This window comes from Macrotis lagotis, chromosome X (assembly GCF_037893015.1).
Source record: "Macrotis lagotis isolate mMagLag1 chromosome X, bilby.v1.9.chrom.fasta, whole genome shotgun sequence".
Classification (NCBI taxonomy): Eukaryota; Metazoa; Chordata; class Mammalia; order Peramelemorphia; family Peramelidae; genus Macrotis; species Macrotis lagotis.
Genome location: NC_133666.1, coordinates 393,160,867 through 393,173,338, shown reverse-complemented (window position 1 = coordinate 393,173,338; position 12,472 = coordinate 393,160,867). Strand labels below are relative to the sequence as shown.

The 12,472-nt window shown below is 34.3% G+C and overlaps 1 protein-coding gene across 9 annotated transcripts in view; it reads right to left on the bottom strand.

Annotated features, from left to right (window-relative positions):
* Window positions 1-12,472, bottom strand: part of PAG1 (phosphoprotein membrane anchor with glycosphingolipid microdomains 1) — a 224,886-nt gene that overhangs the window by 56,675 nt on the left and 155,739 nt on the right. For 6 of the 9 annotated variants that reach the window (XM_074201516.1, XM_074201515.1, XM_074201514.1 and 3 more), the window contains one exon: window positions 10,707-10,768. The exons of the other annotated variants lie outside the window; for them this stretch is intronic. The gene's annotated coding sequence lies outside the window, so the exon portion shown is untranslated. The remainder of the gene's footprint in view (window positions 1-10,706; window positions 10,769-12,472) is intronic. 9 annotated transcript variants of the gene reach the window in all.

Sequence of the window (12,472 nt, the reverse complement as noted above, 5' to 3'; positions counted from 1 at the left end):
ATCCTATTTCCTGTCACATATCAGCTAGGTTTTGAAGAATACAACCTTAAAGAATATTACTTTGCCAATTTGGTTTTGGTGAAAAAAGACACTTAAAATGAAGAGAAATAATAAAAAAAGATGAAGATTCAATAAAAATAATGGTGAAATATCAGAGAGTTCTTAAATTTGTAGTAACAATCTTATAGTAAGTATGTTCAGGGAGAGGGAGCAGAGAGAACTGGTTTTTTGATGGGGGGGTTGGGCTTCTAGGGTACCTTTTAAGCACATTTCTATTCAGTGTCTTAAAAGAATGAAGACTGCCATAGTAGAATGAAGGACAGTTGGCTTTATATTGAGATGATCTAGGTTCAAGTTTTATCTTTGATACTTACTTAATTGAGCCTCATCTCCCATTTTAGTATTCCTTCTCTAAGCATATTTTAGTCTCATCTCCTTGCCAGGAGCTTCATAAATAGTTAACTTGAACTCTTATAGGTGACTCATATAATTACAAAAGCAAGAAACTCTACAGCTTCCTATACAACAAATACTGATCAGACAGAAGCCTTAAATTCACTATGTGAGGAAATAGATTTTTATTTCAAGAAGAGAATCTTCTTACTTCAATGGAAAATCTGATGAGGACACATCAGTGAGATGTCTGTTAAGAAGAAAAGTGACTGGCCCTTTAATGTCAGAGTGCAGTAACAGTAATCAATTCTGATAACTTTAAAAAAAATCAATTGTATTCCTGGCAGTTGTATATTGGCTAAAAGGAAATTAAACCCTAAACTTTTTTATTTCCATTTTAAATTGTAGAATATAAGAGGTGGGAGGGAAAGTAGAGATCATCTCATCCAGTGCATGCCTGATCAAAAACAATATCCAAATTCTGCTTGAAGCCTTCCAATTACTCAGAACTCACTATATCCCAAGGCAACCCATTCCATTTTTAGGGAACTCTTATTGGTAGAAAATATTTTCTTGTATTGAACTGAAATCTGCCTCCAGTAACTTCCACCCACTGGTGCAGGCAGAACATGCCTAACCTTTTTCTCACAAAACCTTGTAATGCCATGAAAAGAAGAGAGGCAAGTGAATTCTGTGATAACATTTTCTTAAGTATCTATCTCTCTAAAATGTACAGTGCTCTTATTTATGGGTAGATCACTAAAAGATAAGAAACATTTTTCTTTCAACCTTCTTTTCTGGGGTCAGTATGCACTAAGATGTTTAAGTCATCTGCCTGCTAAGGTAGACAATTAATATGAGGATAAAGGTATGATTGCTTGAAAATCCCCAAGAGAGCTGTACTTTACTATAAGCTCACCTTTCTGTTGACTAAGCATCACAGTGATGTTCATGAGTACTGTACCCTATAGGACAGGATGCCTGGTCTGCAAATTAGACTGTAATTAAAAGGAGCATTGGAGTTGAAGTCAGAAGCCCTGGATTTGAATCCCAGACTTGCTGCTTACTACTTGTATGAACTTGGGCAAATCACTTACCCTCAGATTACAAAGCTTTCATAAGTTAAGGGCAGGGTGGTACCATGATGACTGAATAAGCACAGGCTTTTCCAGGAGTCTGTCACTTCCAAAATATTCCAAAAACTTTAAAATTATGACTTTTACTAAATTTTTGAAAAACAGAACCCACAGAAAGACCCAGGGAGGTAATTCTCCAACCCAAGGTAACCTGGAAAATAATGGAAAGGCTCTGTTCCAAGGGGTTGCAGGGGGTGGTAGCAATCAAGGCTACTATGGGAGAGCTCCAGCCTTCCAGCACAGGGGGCGCTGGGGACTCTGGGAGTGCTGGTTCATGGCAGCAGAAGCAGTTTCCAGACTTGCCAACCCAGAGGACACCAAGCACAACTTGGAAGATCAGCAGAGAAACCTCTGCCAGAGTGAGCATGGAGCTCAGGTCAGCATAGCCCTCAGTGCAGCCTGGGCCCCAGAAACAGAAGCAGGTCCACAGAGCCACCCAGCAAAGAGCTGACTGGGAGCTGCTCCCAGAGGGCTCAGCCCACAAAAGGTAAGGGGGTGGGGGGAGACTGTTGAGGTCTCTCCTCTGTCCCAGGTACAGGACTCTAGTGCTTTGTCCATATTCAGATCCAGGTTGCAGTCTGGGCACCCATACTACCATAGAGGAGCAAGGACCTTCCTCACAGTTCCAAGGCATAGGGGAGGGCTTATGGTCATTCAAGACCAGAGCGCAAGTCAGGAGAGCAATCAGCAATAGCAATTGTGAGGAAAAAAAATTATGGAAGCAACTTCCTTGATGGACTTATGATAAAGAATGTGATCCACTCCAAAGACAGTTGATGGTATCTGAAGCACATTTTTTTTCTCTTTCTTTCACTTTATTTCTCATGAGGTTTTTTGAGGGGGAGGGGAGGATTATTTACTTTTACAACAAGATTATTTTAATAATGTGTAAATAAACAGAAATGTAAATTAAATATAAATTAAGGGCAACCTGAACTAAATGAATACTTGGGATCCTTTATGTGTTGAAATCAGCTTAAATATAGTTACTAAACCTGCTTAGAGGTTTGTTTTAACACAATATTTTTTCTAATGAAACTTTAAAAAAATTATACCCTTAAACATGTTCAATTTTCTAGAGCATTTTCACTTTTACCCATTAACTACCTTGTGAGGCAGGTACTCCAAGTATTAAGTAGGCTGGAAGAATGAACCCAAACAAACAAACAAATTCCACCATAAAAATCTATCATGGTGACAGGGAAGTTCAAGGCACAAATACAGAAGAAAAAACCTCTAAAGGACCTACATGCAAAGTCTCAAGGTAAAACAGAGATTGGTTATGAGTCCAACTAGACTTGAAGGAAGAGAGATTTTCTTTTTTTTAAGGAGTTATGTTTTTATAAATGAATGGAAAATTTGTAAAAGAAATGATAATTATGAAGGAAAAATTGGAAAGGGAACTAACAGCTTGGAACCAGAGGTAAAAAATATTGCTAAACAACAAACTCCCTGAAAAGAATGTTTTAAATAGAAGCTAATGACTATATGAAACAATAGGAAATACAAAATTGAAGTTAAATAATGGAAAAAAAGAATTTAACATACTTTACATTACAAACAAATTAAGGAGAGATAATTGATAAATTGCTAGACTACTTAAAGTCATGGCAAAAATTTAAAAAAAAAGTTTAGATATCAAGAAATCTGCCTAGATCTTTAAGAACTAGAAGGCAAAGTGAAAATAAATAATTCACCTGAAAGAAATCTCCTGAAATAAATCCCAGAATGGAAAAATCCAGGAACATCAGTCAGACTCTAGAGTTTCCAGGTCACAGAAAAATACTGAAAATATTCAGAATGAAAGAACTAAAGTATTGAGGAACCAGAGTCAAGATTACACATGATTTAGTTGTCACTGCTATCTAGGCATATAGGGCTTGGAATGATATTCCAGAAGTCAAAGGATATATAGGCTTACAACTAAGAATAATTTACCCTGCAAAATTGAATACAATCCTACAGGGAAAAAAAATCAAACCTTTAATGAAATAGAGTAATTCTGAGCATTCCTGATGAAAAGAAAGAGCTACGTAGAAACAGGTGTGCAAAGGAGGCAAGGGAAACATAAAAAAATGGACATGAATAAATAAGCAAAATGGACTAAAGGATTATCAGTCTTACATGGAGAGATAATACAAGTATACTCTTTGAAATGCTATTTTCATCAGGGTCAGTGAAGGAGTCTGATTAACTAGAGGACCTGGGAATGGTTCTGCTATGCCTTGATGAACTTAGAAAAATGGGAAAGAAGGACAAGAGAAATACACTTTGAAAGGGAGGGGGAAAGAAAAAATCAAATTGAGGAAAATTATCTCACAATTCAGATGTACAAACAGAAGCTGTATACAAACAAGAAGGAAGGATTGGAAGAGTGAGTGATACCTGAACCTCATTTGAACCGATCAAAGGAGACAAGAATATGTATACATGCAGTTGAGTATAGAAATATATTTCACTGATCATAGAAAGGGAAAGGAGAGAAAGGAAAAGGGAGAATAAGGAGGATGGACTAAGGAAGGGACTAAATAAAACAAAAGTGAAGATTATATAAAATATCCATAACTTCTCTTTGTGTGTGTGTGTGTGTGTGTGTGTGTTGGCAAGCAATTATATACTGAAGGACCTGGGCGGTAGGATAGTTATCAAATAGAGAATGGCTGATCAAATTATGCTATATAATATGACGTGGAATACTATTGAACTATAAGAAATCAAAAGAAAGGTATTGTTGCAGAAAAACCTGGAAAAATTTGAACCTAATGTAGAGGGAAATAATCAGAACCAAGAAAATAACTTATACAATATTACCATTTAGTTCACTTGTCTTTCATTTTAAAGAAGAGGAAACTGAGACTCAGAGAGTTTAATTGAGTTGTCCAAAAAGACATGGATGATAGAAAGTCTGGTTAATTGAATATTATTTACTAGGCATCTTTGAGGGAGAAAAAGAAAGAAGAGCTACAGGGGAGTGGCAGGAGGTTAGGGAACCCTATTTTGTGTTTTATAGACCAAATTCTGTCCACCCTGGCACTTCTTTCCCATTTATATATTTTTCTTATAAAACTAACCTTTTCTTGTTATTGTGAATTTATTTTCACAGAACAAATGAATGTCTTGAGGCCAGTATTCCTCATTACATAGTTATGTTCAAACTTACAATAATCATTTAATTATGCTATCAATAGCATATAGATTCCATATATGTATTATCATGGACCATCTTTTTCTCTCTTGAGGAATTTCAGGAAATATTAAATATAACAATTGAAAATTAGAAAGAAAAATGATCACATTTTTTGTTGGATATGCAATAGAGAAGATTTATATTTTGGGTGAGGATTAGATTAGGTTTTTCAGGTCCCTTTCAATTTGCAAATTTCCAAAAATAATTATAGAAAACAATCATAAAGAAGGGTAATTTTATTTTTAAACTCAGAACCATCCAAACTTATGAAACATCACTGATAATCCATGATGATTTCATAATTTAAGAGTTAAGATTAGAATCCCAAATTTTTTTCTTTACTGATTATTCTCAATCTCTTATATTTGATTCTATACTACTCTCACCCCTATTTATATTAAATCCCCTCTATTGGTTATCCAGTATGAGATCATATGTTTTTCTTATGTTATATGTTCAAATTTTTGAATTATGACAAACTTTGATTATTAGAATAAACAAGTTTATAAATGACATTTAGAAAGAATTTCCCATCCATATATTCTTTGACCCAAATGAAGACAATTTCTACTTGAATCCCAAATATCTAAAAATCAAAGTAAATTTTCCACCTTTTGTTGGATATTAAATTGCATTAAAAGTTATTGTTCAATCTTTCATTGGACTTAGATATGCCATATAGCTGGATGTGGAAGCTAAATGGGTATTATGTAATAGCTATGTCCTTGGATTGATATTTTTTCAAGCTGAGAACTGTCCTGAATATGTCTAATGAATTCAAATAATCTTTTTCCATGTGCACAGTGGAAATGGCTGTTGTTGCAAATTTTTCTTTTCAGGCACATTCACACTGCCTTAGGGTCACCATAAGGATTCATGCACTGACATGATGTCAGGAACATCAAGATGTCCACTCCCTGCCCCTAAATACATTTTCTACTGTGTTGATGCCCAGGAAATTAAACAATCTTAAAGATAATGAAAATCTCTCTCTTTTTGTATATGAGGATAGTGAGATACAGAATTTAAGTGACTTGTCCAAGCATTTATTAATCAACTTAGCTCATAGGTTCTAGAACTGGAAAGGACCTTAGAAGCCATTTGATCCAATCCCTTAATGAGAAAATTGAGGTTTGGGGGAGTTAAGTTACTAGGCCATATGCATGAGACACTATGCCAGATCTTGGGGATACAAAAAAAGAATGAAATAATTCTTACTCTCATGGAGTTTACAGATTTACATATTTAAAAAAAAGAAAATCAGATATAAACATATAATTTTCCTTTTCCCCTTCCTGCTATCCCCTTATTCTGAATCTAGCCATTAAACTATCACAGAGCAATACTAAAGAAAAATCTCACATATTTAATGTGCCACTGATATTAATTTTATTTTAATCAATCAATAATCATTAGTTAAGCTCCTATAATGTGTCAGCACAGTGCTAGGCCCTAGGGATGTGATACAAAGACAGAAAGCTAGACAGACTGCCTACAAGGAGCTCAGAGTGTGGGGGTAGGAATGGATATAATAAGTAAATGAACAGTCAACAAAAAGTATTAAAGAGCATGGGCAGAGGGAATTAGGAAAGGCCTATTATAGGACAGGCCACTTAACATTGCTTTGAAGAAAGCTAAGAATTCTATCAGGCAAAGATAGGTTTGGAAATTCATGTATTGAGGAACCTTTAGGCCAGTTAGACTGAAATGGAGATTTCACAAAGCAGATTAATGTGAAATAAGACCAGAAGGTTGGAGATTTATATTTGCTATAAAGGCAATAAGAAATTATTCAAGACTTTTGAGGTGAAAAGGTGTTTAAGTAATGCCAATTTTACAGAATTGCATAGGATGAAATGGAGAGGAAAGGGAATGAGAACAAATAAGGGAAACATTACAATAGTCAGGATGAGAGGTAATCAGGGTCTAAAGTGAGACAGAGACTATGAGAGTAAAGAGGAATAGATGTAAAGTATTGCAGGAGTAGAATCAAAAAGGCTTGGCCACTGATATATATATATATAGGGGGTAAAGGAAAAGGAAAAATCAATGATGACTCACTCCAAAGTTGTGAACCTAGTGACCAGAAGAATAGTGGTACTGTCTAAAATAGAAAATTTAGAGCAATGATGAATTTTGGAGAAAAAAAATGAGCTGAGTTTGAAACATCCAAAAGGCACTTACATAGCATGGGACTTCACATTCAGGGAAGAGACTGGAGTTGATGTATAACTTTTGGGGTTGTCTAGTTGATAGGGAAGTTAGAAGGTATAGTAGACAGAGCACCAGACTTGGAGTCAGGAGGACCTGAATTCAAATCTCATCTCAGACACTAGCTATGTGACCTTGGGCAAATCACTTAATCCTGTCTGGTTCAGTTTCCTCATCTGTAAAGTGATCTAGAGAATGAAATGGCAAATCACTCTAGTATCTTTGCTAAGAAAACCCCAAATGGAGAACAGAGAATTGTACACGACTGAAACCACTCAACAACAACAACACATAGCGATGACAATCAAATCCGAAGGAGCTAAAGAAATCACCAAAGTGATCATAGAGAGAAGAAAGACTAAGACAGACCTAGAACAGAATCACTATATTCAGTAGAGGTGCTTTAGATAAGGAAACCAAAAAGTTATAGGCAGAAAGTAGTGCTATTCAATCAAGGAAGAGGAAGGAGTAGCGGAAGAATATCAAAAATTACAGAGCAGAGAAGTGGAATGAAGAATGAAAAAAAGGTCATTGAATTTAGCATTTAAGATATCACAGAGGGGCAGGTAGGAGGCACAGGGAATAGAGCACCAGCCCTTAGAGTTCAAGACAAATCTTTAAGACTATAAGTTGAAGAAAAGGTACCAACTTGCATTGGTAGAGGGAGCTTCCTCACCCTAGAGTTCCTTATAATGATGAAGTTATGAGTCCAATTCCTAGCTTTATGTAAAAGCCTAATTCACTGAAGTAAACGTTCACAGACTTTATATCCATTTATATTCTTTCAACAGATAATTTAGGACAAATATCAAACTAAATTCAACTTTAGCTCTTTCAATTTTTTAAATTTGCTAAAGTCATAATAGTTACATTTCATTACCCTGATTCTATCCTACATCAAAGAAATATAATTCTATATTCTATTCCTGCAGCTAAGGACAGTGAAAGTCATGCTATGGCCCTTGGGAAGGGGTCTTCAAGAACTGTTTTTCTTACAATGGCTAGGCAGTAAATCAGATAAAACCATCTAAGCTGAATGCTAATGAGCAATTTGGAAAATTTTCACAGCTTATTAAAATCAGGTGTTCTCCCTTGAGATTCTTTCTCAGATTAAAAAAAAAGTTTTTGTGTTTTTTTCCTTCTATTTGTGAATTCTGAAAAAAAAACCCAGAGGTTGTAGACGAGGTATTAGTTCAAAATGACTGATCTCTATGCAATTTCTTCTCAATGGTAAACTTTTCTAATTCCTTTAATTTTCTCATTTTCCCATTAGCTTGGTCAATCTCCTCTGGAAAGGCTTCAGCTGGTCATTGGCTGTACCTCTAAAAGAAAGAAAATTTGCCTAATAATTAATATTTAAGAGAAATGAAGTCTGATATTTGATAAATAATGAGTTCATTTCTTTGATGATGTTCAAACAGAAATTACAACTGATGATTTGGATATGATGTTGTAGAGGATTACAACTGATTTATCTTCTAAGACCCCTTTTGATTCTAAGAATACAACATTTTCTATTTATAGCAGCTCTTCTGTGGTGGCAAATTATTGGAAATCAAGGGGATGTCCATCAATTGGAGAATACTGAACAAGTTTTAAAATATGAATGTGATGGAATACTTTTTTTTTTTTAGGTTTTTGCAAGGCAATGGGGTTAAGTGATTTGCCCAAGGCCACACAGCTAGATAATTATTAAGTGTCTGAGACCGGATTTGAACTCAGGTCCTCCTGACTCCAGGGCCGGTGCTCTATCCACTGCACCACCTAGCTGCCCTGCTCATGATTTCTTACAGAAGTATTCCATGGGGGGTGGCTAGGTGGCGCAGTGGATAGAGCACCGGCCCTGGAGTCAGGAGGACCTGAGTTCAAATCCGGTCTCAGACACTTAATAATTATCTAGCTGTGTGGCCTTGGGCAAATCACTTAACCCCATTGCCTTGCAAAAGGAAAAAAAAAAGAAATGAGCAAGAGGATTTCAGCAAAACATGAACTGACAGAGTGAAGTGTGCATAACATTATCCAGATTAACAGCAATACTGTGCTACGATCAACTATGATAGACTTAGCTCTTCTCAACAATACATTATCAAAGACAATTCCAAAAAGCTTGTGATGGAAAATCAATGTCATTTACATCCAGAAAAGAACTATGCAGTCTTAATGCAGATCAAAGTTTACTATTTTGACTTTAAAAAAAATTGTTTTTTTTCATGGTTTTTTTGCTCCTTTTCTTCTGGTTTGTCTTTCACAACATGACTAAAATGGAAATATGTTTATCATGACATGTATAATCTATATCAGACTGCTTGATATGTTGGGGAGGGAAAGGAAGGAGGTAGGAAAATGTAGAACTGGAAAATCTTACAAAAATGAACATGAAAACTATCTTTACATGTAATTAGGAAAAAATAAAATACAAGAAGAATTCAACATTTTCATATCAATATACATCTCATACAATCTCTGTGGGACATTGGGCAGAATGTTTTGGGATATGTTAATACAGTATTTCTTCAAATTCTAGTTTTTAATTTCTTCTAATTCTAATATATTTTTCAAGGGTCTTTAAAGGAAGTCTTTGAGAATTATTTGTTTGGTGTATTGTACAGTTTCTTTTTAAAGTCTAGATTAAATAACCTATGAGTCTCTAATTCTCAAATTCCATATTTCTGTGATTAAATTATGGGTAATCCATTATTAACAAACAGTATTTACTGAATATTATAGGCACTAGCACTTAAGGAGTTAGTTATTTTTAGTTATGTTAGTTATTCTATATCAATACTTTAAAACTTTATCACAGAAGAATAATTTAGAGGATAAAACAATCCAGTGTTTAAAAAGTCCAACATTTTAGATCAAAATTATTATGTCCATTAGTGCATAAAATCCCTCCTTTCCTGCCATTGTAATTGTGCTTAACTTTGCATAAGATGGCTGTTTTTGGAGAAAAGTAATATTTCCTACCAATTTCCAAAGAGAAAAACAATCTATTCCAAATACTTCTAACAAAAGCGAATATTTCTTACTTTGTCTAGAAAACTAGACATTAATTTGTCTGAAATGTTATTAATATACTGTCTAGACATTCATTAAACATCCTTAATGAATGATGGGAAAAATATAATAGCAGAATTGAATCCTGTGAGGTTAACCATTTAATTATTCCTCATGTAACTATTAAGAGAGATGTCATGAAAAAAAATCTTCTAAAATCAATGTGAGACAAATAGTTCTGCTAATTATTTGAGAAGAGTTTTGCAGTAGAAAAAAAATCATATTTTGAATATCAAGTCAGTGACAACTAGTAAATTCAGCTCTTTAATCTAATTGCCATTGGGAAGAGAAAGATTAGTCTTTGTTCTCTGCTCACTGGTTTAAATAATACATAGCAAATGGCTTCAATCCAGTTCTTTCTGTAAGCAATTATTTATGGTGATTATGTAATTATTTCTTCCAACAACCAAATTTCTAAACTTAGTAATAAAATGCTTTTCAACTTTAAAAATAATTTTGCGAAGATTCTTCTAGATAATCAGGGATATCCTTCCAGGTTTTAATCATTTTATAAATATTAAAATCAGATGGGATTTGGGGGGGTATTTTTTTTTTTGGCTAAAAGGTTAGGTAAAAAAATGATTAAAGCAGAAGAGTTTTGAGAAAAGACTTAACTGAAAGACTATTTAAAACCCAAGATGAACCATTAGATGAAGAATGTTTGGCTCAGTAGTCAATGAAATGGACAACAATACAAAATATAACTCATTAAATTTATACACCTGGTACTGTGTTGATTCCTTCCCACTCCTGAAACATTTGACGATATCCTCAGTCTTGTAGCCTAAATACAAAGAAATGATGAAAATTATATTGAAAAATAGGTTATAGATCAAGAAATAAAAGCAGACAAAGGGCTATGTTTTACTCAGAATTTTCATGTCTGCATATCATAATGACTTTAAGAAGAAAGAATGGCATATGATTCCATAAAATGATTCCATAAAAAAACTGAATTATCTTTTTTTTTTTAGGTTTTTGCAAGGCAATGGGGTTAAGTGGCTTGCCCAAGGCCACACAGTTAGGTAATTATTAAATGTCTGAGGCCAGATTTGAACTCAGGTACTCCTGACTCCAGGACCGGTGCTCTATCCACTGCACCACCTAGCCGCCCCCCAAAACTGAATTATCTTAACAGACAAGATCAAATTCAATTATATTTTGAGAGTAAGCTGTGTGTAGTTAGACAATCCTCAGTCAGGGAAAGGAATCAGAGAAAATATTGAATATGAAATCAGAAGAAAGGATAAAGTGGGGAGAATTATTGTAGTTTCAGCCCTACCTATTTAAATATGCTGATTACTCTAAAAAAATGGGAACTGGATATAAGACTATCACAATTTCTTAGAGAAATTTAACTGACACAAAACTATTACTACAAGGAGGAGACTGACAGAAAGAATCCACAAAACTACCTCATTCAGTAAACACAATCTCCTTAAACTAGAAAAAGGATATGACTAACAATGTCAATATTGAGTACAAGCTTCTCTGCTAAAAATTAGAGGAAGATGACCTATGATTATGAGAATAACACTGACACCCCAAATACAGAACAACATATCCCAAAACAAAAAGTTTGATTTGTGACTAAGATCAAGGGAATTTTAGATGGCATTGGATGGGGAACAGTTAGGAAAGAAAATGAAACATATCTTGACATTTTTATAGTGACCCATTCTCATTGGTGGTATTGGTATAACCACGACATTTGGTCCACCTTAGTACCTGATGTACTCTCTCTCTCTCTCTCTTTATATATATATATATATATATATATATATATATATATATATACACACACACACACACACACACACACACACACACACACACACACATATATATATATATATATATATATATATATATATATATATATATTGAATTAGCCATGACATTTTAGAGAAATGGGGCCTCTGATATGGTTAGATATGCCTAAATACACAAAGAAGAAATCTCTGTGAAAAGTGACACAATTTCAAAGTCTACCTAGGTATCACTTTTTTGAAAGATCTCTCAAAGAAATAGTAGGTTCCAAACGAATGGAAAAGTTTTCAAGTAGTATTTTTTTAACAAAACAAAAAAATTGACTAAGTATATAGCACCATCTGAAATGTCCCTGACAACCTGTTAACTACTTTTTTTGCTAGAAGTCTTTAAGCGAGAGCAAACCTACTACCTATTGAAGAAATCTGTTCCATTTTACACAGCTCCATGTTTTCCTAACATCAAACTTGAATTTCCTTTTCTGAAACTTGATTCCATTGATCCTAATCTTGTCCTCTGAGATCAACAAGTACATGTCTCTTTCACAAGAGATTTCTTCAGATATTTGAAGACAATCATACTGTTGCTATCCTCACTATAGATTTTCACTCCTTCAGGCTAATGTATTTCCAGTTCTTTCAGCTTATCCTCATATAGCACAATATGAAGGCCCTTTGCCTTCTTAGCTGCCCTCCAAATTAAAGACATTTTTACTAAA